The sequence below is a fragment of the Capsicum annuum genome, chromosome 12 (assembly GCF_002878395.1).
Source record: "Capsicum annuum cultivar UCD-10X-F1 chromosome 12, UCD10Xv1.1, whole genome shotgun sequence".
Classification (NCBI taxonomy): Eukaryota; Viridiplantae; Streptophyta; class Magnoliopsida; order Solanales; family Solanaceae; genus Capsicum; species Capsicum annuum.
This window is the reverse complement of record NC_061122.1, coordinates 15,442,022-15,453,712: the sequence shown is the minus strand read 5'-3', so window position 1 is coordinate 15,453,712 and position 11,691 is coordinate 15,442,022. Positions and strand designations below refer to the sequence as shown.

General features: G+C 32.9%; 1 long non-coding RNA gene across 1 annotated transcript; it reads left to right on the top strand.

Moving 5' to 3' along the window:
• The first annotated feature begins 3,831 nt into the window (after positions 1–3,831).
• On the top strand, positions 3,832–7,340 carry LOC124889303. Its single transcript, XR_007048179.1, has 2 exons — positions 3,832–4,656; positions 6,324–7,340. It is a non-coding gene; the product is annotated as an uncharacterized LOC124889303 (long non-coding RNA).
• The last annotated feature ends 4,351 nt before the right edge of the window (positions 7,341–11,691 follow it).

Below are 11,691 nucleotides of genomic sequence, written 5' to 3'. Positions count from 1 at the left end.
ATTTATCATTTGAAGTTGTCTAGATTGAGTTTCAATAATGATATCTCTGTCAGACCTTGTTGGTTCAAAATCATTAACAACCAATGCAGCTACTTTTGAAACTGATGGTAAGTTGTATCTTCTTCTATCAAAGCCCTTTTTCCCTATTAATCTGAGACGTAAATTTAAATTTTGATTTTCTTGAAATATATCTCTAACCATTCTAAAAGACTTATCTAGCACATTGTGTTCATCTATCATTTCCTTAACATCATTGACGATTTTAGAATGTATTTTTTGTTGCTTTCATCACAACTAAGGAAAAAAAATTATCAAAGTACAATAATATTATGATTATTTTGAAAATATAGTTAAATATTTTATTGTGCAATAACATACCTGATAGCATGTATTTGTTTACCTTATTTTCCGTATCATAAATATACAATTGTACAAATTTTTCAACAGATCCCTTAATTGGCAATAAGCTTTCTATTTTATGATAATTCTACCTAGACAATCTGAATGTTCTTGGTCCTTTTGTTTGGTTGATAGATGTATCGACTTTTCCTCTCATTGATGTAAAAGAAAACATGGAATTATAAGTTTGAATATTCTCTTTGAAATGATTGTTTTTAATCCCTGCATAAAATTTGAGTTTGTTAAATTTATTTTTGAATATGTTATGATGTTGTTGTATTTAAATTATAAATGAATATATGTACCTGATCCAAGCAATAATTCCTTTAGTGCAGAAGGAGGTTCTTTTGAATTTGGTAGCTTAATCTTTCCATTACCACAATACAAAGTGAATACTGGCTTTTTTATTTTTGTACTTCTCAATTTTTTCTTCGTACCAGAAGTAAGCTCCGTAGTATTTACATTCACAAGTAGGATCTTCTATGTCCCAATAATCTAATATAGCCATAATTTAATAAATATAAATTCAGTCATCATACATATTATAAACAATAGACAAATTATATTATATATGTAAATATAATAAGCAATATACTGACCTTCATTGTTAGTTGTCCAATCTTCATTTACATCCACTACAAATAATGAAAATAAAATAATAAATATATAATCTATTGTATTAAATTAATTAATAAAGTATAACAATATGAATTATTGTTGGGTAGCATTCTATATACCTTCAAACATATCTTCATCTACATATTCATCATGAGTTTGTTGGTGTGAAACCAAATGTCCTTCATATATGAATATTAGAATTAAATGATGATGTTATATGTAAAATATTGACTTATTATGTTCTTTTAATGAAATACCTGATATATCACCATATTACCTATTTAAATAAGTTGAATAAGTATTCTCATCCACAAACAATCCTTTACCCTTAGAATGCTTTGTAGTTGAAGATGAACTGCTCTCGAAATTTGTCATATACAAATTAATATTGAATGGTACAGTTTTCACACCAATATTATATAATTTCTTTATGAAGTAAAGTGTTTGATACATATATTTTCATGTAAATGTATTAAATCTGCAATTTTTATGAATAAATCTGCCTTTACATTTCTGTTGATTTATGTATGTAGTGTAAATACTTTGAAAATATAAATGTGTCTTTACATTCAAACAAATATTATATATTTTAAACATTATATTTTTTCAAAAATGAGAAAGTATCTAATAATATGGTAAAAAATACATATCATAGAAGTTTTAAAGAAGCAATGCAAAATGTATGAAAAAAATATAAAAGAACAAAGTTCATGCCATTGCTATCTGAAGAATATTTTCCTCATTTTTTATTCTTCCTTAAGCATATTCTGTTTTTCTTGCAAGTTTTTTTGATCTTCCATGATAAAGTGAGTTTTTGCTGTATTTTTTGAAAACGATATGTAATACTGAAAAATAACAGCAGTTGAATGCAGTTGAGTATATTCATATTTTGATTTTTTTTAATTATTTAACTATTTTTTTAATTTATCAGCAGTTATATCAAGTTTTATTTAATGACATACAGGTCCTAATATTTTCAGACACAAAGCCATACAATATATTTCATTGAAATTGAAATAAGTTCTGTATTATCCCGTGCAAGATTCTACTTGATTTATCTTAATTTGTGTGCATATGTTATGTTTATGTTTTTCAATCAACTTCTACGAATCACATATTCAATAAGTGAATAGCTTCATTAATGTGCAGCAGAATTTACAGTGAGTTGTCATACTGAGCTCTAATTCAGTTAGCAAGCGAATTCAATATCTTTTCATCTTGTTTAATTTTTTCATCTACTGGATCTTAATATTTCATAATCAATCCTTTTTATTGTTTCAACCATTTTGTTGTTGTATCAATCTGAGTCTGATTTTTGACTTGTCAATTTAATTTGGGTGTGGTGAACTGGTCACAACAACAACACATGTGCAATGGGATTACTCAAAAGCATTAGAATCATCCTTACGATTGTCAATGACTTTTGTTTGTTAAGTGATTTATTATAAATATTTTTATAATTTTTGCAATGAGTCCCTCTAATGCTTCATTAAATGTGTTTTCCGAAAAAATGATGACTAGTGTAGCTTACCCATTAACTATAACTATTGAAATAAATTTGCTATATTTATTGAACTTTAAACAAACATAAATGTATATGGACAGATATTTGCATCTCCAAGACTTCATAAATTTCACTTTAATAATTGATGCCCCATTTAATGTGTGTGATATGTTGTGTTGCAGTTTAGTAAAGAGCATTTTGTATTTTGAATTTGTTCTTCTAAATTATGTTTTAGGGCCTAATCAAAAGCAAAAATAGTTAGCAACCTGGGAAGCAAATCTGCAAAGGAGAGAAACAGTTGGTTCTTTTTCTTTTTATTTATAAAAGTTGTTTGCTATGTGCATTGTTCCAAAGTACACTTTTTTCTGTGATTTTTGATCATCTATTGCTGCAAGGATGCAAATATCGAAAAGTTTATTTGTAGGTTTTTTTGCTAAACTATTTACTACAGCTTCCTCAATTCGTCTAATGTTTTCTTAGTCTATATTTATCCAAATTTAGTTTGAGGCTCGTGAATGCTTTCAATAATGTTTTATTTTAGCTAAATGTGTTGTTATGAGTTTTTTGATATGTAGTTTATTCTACTTCATGTTTTCTTCAATTTAATTTGAGGAATATGCATGATTCATATTTAGTATCGATTTAACAGGATATTAAACGAAGAGAAGATGTTGTTGTTGGCAGTAAGAAATGACTTCTGTTGACACCTAATTTTTGCCCTCCACAACTACATTTTATTTCGAGTTTCTTCGATTTTTGAATAAAATTACAACATTTATTTTATCTGTATAAAAAGATTTTTAAAGTATTTAGTTGGGTAAATTTGTCATTTTAACTAGCGATTATTGTATTCAGTTATACTAAATTTTATAATTTTGTTACTTAAATACTTATTTTATAAAATATCAGATTTGAATCAAGGTTTATATTGAAAATAAATTCAGATGATTAAAATCTTGATTTAAATATAATTTGCTCTCAAAAATAATTTATTTGGATAAATGTTTGTTTGATTTTACCGAATCAAGAAACTCAAGATTAAACAAGGTATTAATTTGTATAGAATCTCGATTAAAGATTAATTTATTAAATTTGACCATAATTGAAATCGAGTTGATCATAATTGCAATGCAATTGATCAAATTAATATTCAATTTGGTTAACATTTAAAAAACTGGCTATAAATTAATTTAATTTGACCATTTTTTAAATTATCAAATTTCTACCCCTGTTTATTCTAATTTGGGCCACATTAAACAGCAGCCCACCCCATTTTCCTACAACCAATAGCCCGTCCTTTTATTTTCCCCACACCAGCCCATCATCAATTGGAGCTGACCCGGCCTATCTTCCAATTTCCCCTTTAATCAACCACAACAGAGCAGCCTACGACATCGATCGGAAAAGATAAGAGAAACACGCTTCTGGTTTCTAAATCGTGAAAGTCAAACCCAGCTTCCCCCTAAAATCGACCCAGTACTCAATCGATATCAGCAAAGATGTAACCCGAAATCACCATCTCCGACCCAACCTCAACCCGATGCTCGCGTGAATCACGTGCATCCCACGTGAACATGTTTGAGAAAAGCTTAGGAAGCTTCTAGATATGGGTGAGTTGATGCGCTGTCCCTCTCCAACGTTTGAATCCCAATTTTCTCGGGTTGATGTGTACGATTTCGTACAATTCTCATTGGTTTAAAGGGTGTATTTCGTTTGGTTCTTTTTTTTATTGGTCCACCTGTTTGTCTCTTCTGGGAGAGAAATCAAAAAGGGATGCATTCGTTTAGCTAAGGGGGAGCCCCGTTTTGAATTTTGAATTCCCACAGAAAATCCCTAAGTTACCCTCATTGGTTTCGATATAAAGAGCTCACTGTTGAGCTGAACAGGGAGGAATTTTCTCTGGGGGGGCGATTTTTGGTTCAAAAAAAAAAAATCAAGGGAAAATTTGGGTTCGGAAAAATTGAGGAAGAGAAAATCCTGAGAGAGAAAGAGAGGGCTCTCAAGAAAAATATTTTTTGGATACCAAAAAATATACGCGTTCTTGAAAAATATTTGCGCCTGAATCGTTGAAGATCTTTGGGTGGCGATCGAAATCCTGACGATAGCTGGTAGTCCCGTTTGCTGCCCTTAAGGAGGTAAATACACTCTACTTTCCTTTTAGTTTGATCGCTTTCTTCTTCATCTCTTTTCTTCGTACCTGTTGCAGTCATAGTCGTAGTTTGTCTTACTAGGAGTAGCTACTGTAGTCTTTGTCGAAATTTTGATTGTTCTGTAAATTGCTTGTTGTAGAGGCCTCAAAGGCCTTGGGTTTTTTTTTTAGTAAAGAAGTATTTGGTTGCACTGTTACGTTAAGATTACCTTTGTCATTGCTGCCTATGTGCAATTTCTGCTGATTCTGGCTCAGTTTAGAAACTTGTCGCCTAGTCTTGATGTTGTTGATGAATTCACAGCGTAACGCTTACTGTTTGAGATGGATAGTTGGTTTTCGTGACAAAGATTCATGCTTTGAATTCGTTTACCAATTCCAGATTAATAATGTCTTGAATAAGCTGGTTTCGTAGTAAGGTTTCGTGCTTTTAATTTTGTTTTGACAGTTTCGGATTAATGATATTTGGAATAAGTTAATTTCGTAACAAAGTTCCTTCCTTTAAGTCTGTTAAATAGTTCGGGCTAATGAGAGGTCATTATAGTTATTTTCGTGGTCAAGTCGTACGCTTTGATTTTGTCTCAGGCTATTGATATCTCACTATACTTAATTTCATGGTTAAAGTTCTGCACTTGGAATTTTGTTTAACAGTTTAGGGTTAAGGATGTTTTGTTCGCGGTTAGTATTTGATATTGTCTGGTTTTTGTCGTCGTTAGTTTGATGTGGTTGAACTGGTAATATCATTAGTAGAACCTCCTCTTGGATTCTTTGGCTTCTCAAATGATGAAGAATGACGAGGATATGTCTAAAAACTAGTGAATCCCATGATTCCTTGATGACCTTTCTGACCATTGAACTCATTCTGAGTTTGTCAGAAAGAAGATGAGGTCGATATCGTTGTTCCGTCACTTCCTCTTTAGATTCATTTACTACGTCTCTTCCGTGTGGATTTTGGGTTTTAGTGATCAGAGGAGTTGGTAGTTTCTTGGTTTAAGTGAGAGTTTCTTTGCCTCACTTGATTGGATTGCCTTGCATACTCTATAACATAAGAGAAGAGAGTTAAAACGAATTTTCCTTGATCCACCTGTTGCGTGAATTTATTCATCTACTTTAAAAACTATCTTCAGTTCTTACTTTTATATCTCAGTCGAGTACTTTGATGGCTAATTGATAAAAAATTTTCTTAGCTTTTTTTTTTTCTTTTCTCCGATTAGTAAGCACTTTAAGTTATCTGTTTATCACGAAGGCGATTTACTGCTAATGTAATCCCCTCACAACTGCCGTAGCACCCCTCTACTGTAGAAAATAAGACCAACTTTATGTTCTATGCTCTCATATAATGATCGTCACATCAGATTGGGAAAACTGAAACCCTTTACTGGAGTTCTTTCATGCATATGCACGTTTCTATGCAAAAATATTACTAGTATGTAATATATCATGCTCTCTTTGATCCCTATATTAAAGATTTAAAAATCAATTACATGTCATGAGTTATAATCTTGTACCAAAGTTTCCTTTTTATGCTTGAGTTTGGAGTAATGACTTTCGAAAGCCTTGAACCTTCGGAATTTCCATTGTTATCAAGATAGTTTGTTTCCAATGAACATATATTAATTCATATATTTTTATTTTCTTTGCATGAATTCGCCTCAGAGTCCATACGGGCTCTTTCACTTTGCATTACATAATGGGCCAATATGGCCCATCTTTCGTGTCAAGCCCCGAAAGGAGGTCCAAACTAATTACATAGCATACGGATGCAAGAAGTCGAAATAGGAATAATGGGTTAAAATCCCATTCTTGAAGCGACGACGAAACCCAAGCCTCATTTCTGTGTATTTATTTATTGTCGTTATCTATTTATTGTTGTCATTTTTATTATTGTTTATTTCCTTTTTTCTTTCATTATTCATTCATTTGAGCCTCGAAGCCAACGTTGTAAATTTAATACAGGTGGAGCGGATTTTGGGTTGAAAACCCAACTAGAGTAGGACAGGGTCGACGGTTAAAAGCCTAAATCACTACTTCTCCCTTTCCCTTTTTCCTTTTTACTTGCTTTATGTATTTCTTGCGAACCTAGTTAAATCCTTAGTCAAGTCGCTAAAAAGTGGTTTTGCATAAACACCAAAATATTCGTAAAATTGCTTTCTTTTCAAAAATCAATTTTTTCAAGGTTAATCAAAGACGATTTTCAAACAGTCCGAATAATCGCAAGTTAGCGGACGTTTGAGGTGCCTAACACCTTCCTAAAATGATAATAGGAACGGCTTACTTATAATTTCAACTATTTTCCTATTTTGGATCGTTTAAAGTAACTCTCTAAAGGTTTCTTAATTCCTTTTCAAAATTAAGTGGCAACTCTTCAAAAAGTCAAAATTTCCGCAAAACAACTTCAACTAGTTTCAAATTGTAATTAAATCGACTTATTTTCTCTTTATCATGCTAATGTAATTATTTTTATGATTCAATTCAGCTGGAGTGCCAACTGACGATAGGAATTGCCCTCCCTTTTTTTATGATTATTCATCCTGATATAGCACATTTACACCAGCTCATTCTCAGCGGTTGTAGTCTTTGGCTTTTGCAAGCTTGTTAGGCAGCATTTTCACTTGTTTTTTATATTTTCTAAATGAATAATGTTTCTTTGAATATCAAAGAAATTTGTTTCAATGCAAGGAGTACCTTTTGTAAAGATGTTATCTATGTTTTTGGGAAATGGATGGCCTATTTTTGTGTACTGCAGGTTTCATATTGGTGAAATTTTATGCGCTGATTTAAAAATTGTATATAAGAGAAATTGATGGGCTAAACATGCTACTATGTTTTACAGTGCTGCCGTATATGATTTGGGTCAAAAGGTTTTAGACTTTCCATTTCCACACTGGGATAGATGACTTTCTGGTTTATGGACTATGATACTTCAGTCAACAGCTGTCTTATTTCTCACAAATGTTATACTTTTTTTTCAATGGCTATATTAAGCATCTTGTATTTCATAACTAACTTGTTCAGGAATTTCGGTTACTATGAAAAGGCTACGGATGCATCTAAACCTCGATGAATGAGATATAAGTTGTCTCTTAAATAATTAGAAGTCCTTAGTTTTGAAATTCTTTTTCCAAGACAAGCTAGATTGATTGCAGTTCAACGGTCATTTGACATCTCTCTGTGAACGTATTTTTTGAGTTTTCAGGAAATTACTTGCAGGTGCGGTTCTTGCAATCTTCATGGATCATGCGTTAGGGCTTACTTGATATTAAAGGAGTCTGAGGGTGTCACACATAAGGTAGATATTGGGCGAGTCTTGATTATTTATGCAGTAGATTCTGCAGTTATATCAATTAAGTGAGACACTTGTTGATTCTGCACCTATAGCACCTGCCCCTAAAGATGCAGACATGTCGCATTGCCTGCATTTTTATTTATGTGTATATTGTATTTGCACTATATTATCCTATGTAATTGTAACACCTCAATTTTCTGTAATCGAAATTCCACACGGTGCTCATGACCTCGAAGGACCACAAGCTAACCCTCTTTTGATATCTGTACCTAATCACAGCATAATATAATAAAATACATGCGGAAACTAGCGAAAATTTGTCATAAGGTTCAAAACATCTAAAATACACAATCCTGAAAACTGAATACTTATACATCTGTCCGAAAAGCCTCTAACTGTTTGAACTGTGGAATTAAAGGGACATGCCCCAACTTACTCCGGCTACTAAAATAAATTAAATATAATAATATACTGAAATAATAATTCATCCTCGGAAGATGAGGACTCACTGCTACATCTACTGTTGCTGATAGAAACTGAGCTGCTAAGGGTACTCTGGGTCTCGTGCTTTTGAACCTATGATGTAAAGTAAAAACACCATAGCACAAATGCGTCAGTACGTTGGAATGTACTGAGTATGCAAATGAGGTAAGGCTAAATGCAAGGACTTATGCATGAATAATTACTTAACTGAATGATATGCAAGAGCTGGATTAACACACATAGAGAATTTGTAACTACTGAACATACTGCGCATACTATCACTGAGCATACTAGGACTAAATCTGATAACTAATACTAAAATATACTATCAATCTGAAGTTTCTGAACAGACTGAGATTATGAGTATCTAAAGCTACTGAAATTAATATCGGTACTTATTAATACTGATAAACTGTATGACTGAGTCTATTGATAATTGATATCTGAGTTCACTAACTCTGAAATACTGAATAATTGAGTCAACTAATACCGACAACTGAGTTCTGAGCTTGCTGATATCGACAAGCTGAATCTGAGATCAAACCTATCTAGCGAATAATCTCTAAGTTTTTAAATAATGATAAGGAATGATAAAAATCTAAATTTGAGATCAAGCCTACCTAGTGGGTGATCTTTAAATCTTCTAATAATGATTAAGATTGATTTGAGTTTGAGATCAGGCCTATCTAATGGGTGATCTCTGGATCTGATAATAAGAATACTCACTGAATCTGAGACTGAGATCAAGCTTATCTAATGGGTGATCTCTATAAGTACTGATACTGAATAACTTTATGTGAGACCAGGCCTATCTAACGGGTGGTCCATGAAGCAAAGAAACTATCTGAGCTCCTTACTGAGATAGATAGCTATATCTTACAATCCTGATTTCTGAGTTCTACTCTAAAGACTGATGCTGAAACTGCAATTGTGGGAGTTCTCACTTAACTAACATGCCCCAAATCTGAACTAGTGAGGTCCAACCTATAACACCAGTTGGAAGGGTTTCAATATCGTGTCACGGGTAAAGACCTCTCTGGTCAATCCTCTCTAACGGGTGACCCTCAAGAGGAAGTCAAGCCTAAGGCTATGTGGACTCCTGCAGGTAGTCAAGCCTTTTATCTGACGGGTGAATCCTCGTCCTGCACTGGCTACACAGTTCTGGAATACAGAGATTGCTGCTAACGACTTCGCCTCTCTAACGGGAAAGTCGCTACCTGCACTACCTCGGTGCTAATTCCTACTCCCAACTGAAAGACTCTGAACTGATTCTTGGCTGAACTTAGACAGAGCTGAATCTTGTTACTAATTATCTTATTTGACTGATCTGACTGAGTTTGCTTGATTCTGTATCTGACGAAATACTACTAAATTCTACTTTCTGTCTGAGTGATACTGAATTTTGTATCTACTGAGCTTTACTGAAGTCTTGACTGGATACTGAATACTACTGAGATCTGAACTGAGGACTGAGCTTGATCAGGCTGAATACTAAGATTACAGAGTTTTCTTACTGTTCAGTTACTGACTGAGTTCTACTGATCATAGCACGACTGAGATTCTCTTGAACTAACTCGGCTCTAGGCATACAACTATATTTTTCGGGTACAAGTACCCCCAGGACTCGATAGAAGGAAACTAGCAGGACTTGACTCTTTGAATTCATGACCAACATCAACATCATAGTAATAGAGTCACCATATACTCAATAAAACATCACTTCAAGCACTTTGGAATATCAACATGTACTTACATAAGGAATGTACACCAACATTTCATAATTCATCCCATAATATCTTGCATCAAACACATAACATGCATTCAAGTGTACATAATTGAAGATTTCATGTCAACATGTCACCATCCCTTCACTAAAGCTTTTTAACAAACCCTTGGCATGCACTAGTTAACACATCATTAGGGATTTCTAGTCCATATACCATAATGATTCTAATCTCTTCACATAAGCACTTCATCAAACATGTAGGGAGCATGCTTTAGTTATTCAACAATTACTACTTCTAAATATCATGACTCCATTAATAAATTCATCACACAAGGATTTCAACATGATATGATCATGGTTCAACACACATGAAAAAATATGATTATTTCCAATGTCAATTAACATATAACAACATCACACTTCATTCATCTTGGCCTTACAACAAATACTTGACCTGCATCACTTTTCACAAAATTGGAGATTTTACACTTAGCATGTTACAATGGTACTATTTTCTTCATATAAGCATTCTAACAAACATATGTGAGGCACCCTTTGGTCATACAACAATTCATTAAACTCATTTAACCTGATTACATAATTCAATATGCTTCTTGAAGAGACTTTATCATAGACACCATAAGATCAACACATACTAGGGACAAAGTTTGAGCCTTTATCATCTAAACATGAATTTAATCTCAAAAATAACAAGAGCTTCAATTTCAAACCACATAAATCATAAAACTCATAAAAACATAATCTTTATATTTAGAAAAAAGGGTTCTTCAGCTTCTTGGGTGGGAGGAACCCAAAAATCAACACTTGCATGCCTTAAGTTTATGAATTCGGATAAACTCTTGATTTCGAAACTTTATTTGTGAAATTGATAGGTGCTCCTTGTAGCTCTCGCAATGGGGATTGAACTCTTATTTTCGAATTATTTTTGAATCCCTACGGTTGACGTTTGAGGGATCTTGATTTTTGTTTTGGGGTTGAGGGGTGTTGTTCTTGATAAATTTGTGAAAAAGATGAGTATTTTTTCTGTAAACATGTTTAATCCCGTGTTTATGGACTATATAGGGGTGGGAAAATACTAAAATACCCCTAAGAAAACAAACAAAGTCACAGCCGTCCCTCAGTTGACAGGTTTGATATGCTGGAGTAAATTGTGCATAAATTTTTACTACAATATTGAATTTGGATGAAACCAATTACATTTGAAAGAAGACTCAAAGATATTTCATTTGATATATATCATATCTCCCATTTTGTTATATACAGGAAGTTATTATCATTTGAAGTTGACCCTGAAATTGGGGCCTGAAATGCACCCGGAATGCGGAAGCATTTCAAATCAGTAAGCTATGGCACTGAAATGCATCCAGAATGCATTCAAGACGAAATATTGACTTTTTACATCTCAACGCAACTTGAAAATTGAAAAACGGATGTCGAAAAGGCCCTGAAATAATTTCCCAAAGTTCGGAAGTTTATGAAAATGAAAAAAGTTTCAACACTTAGCCAAA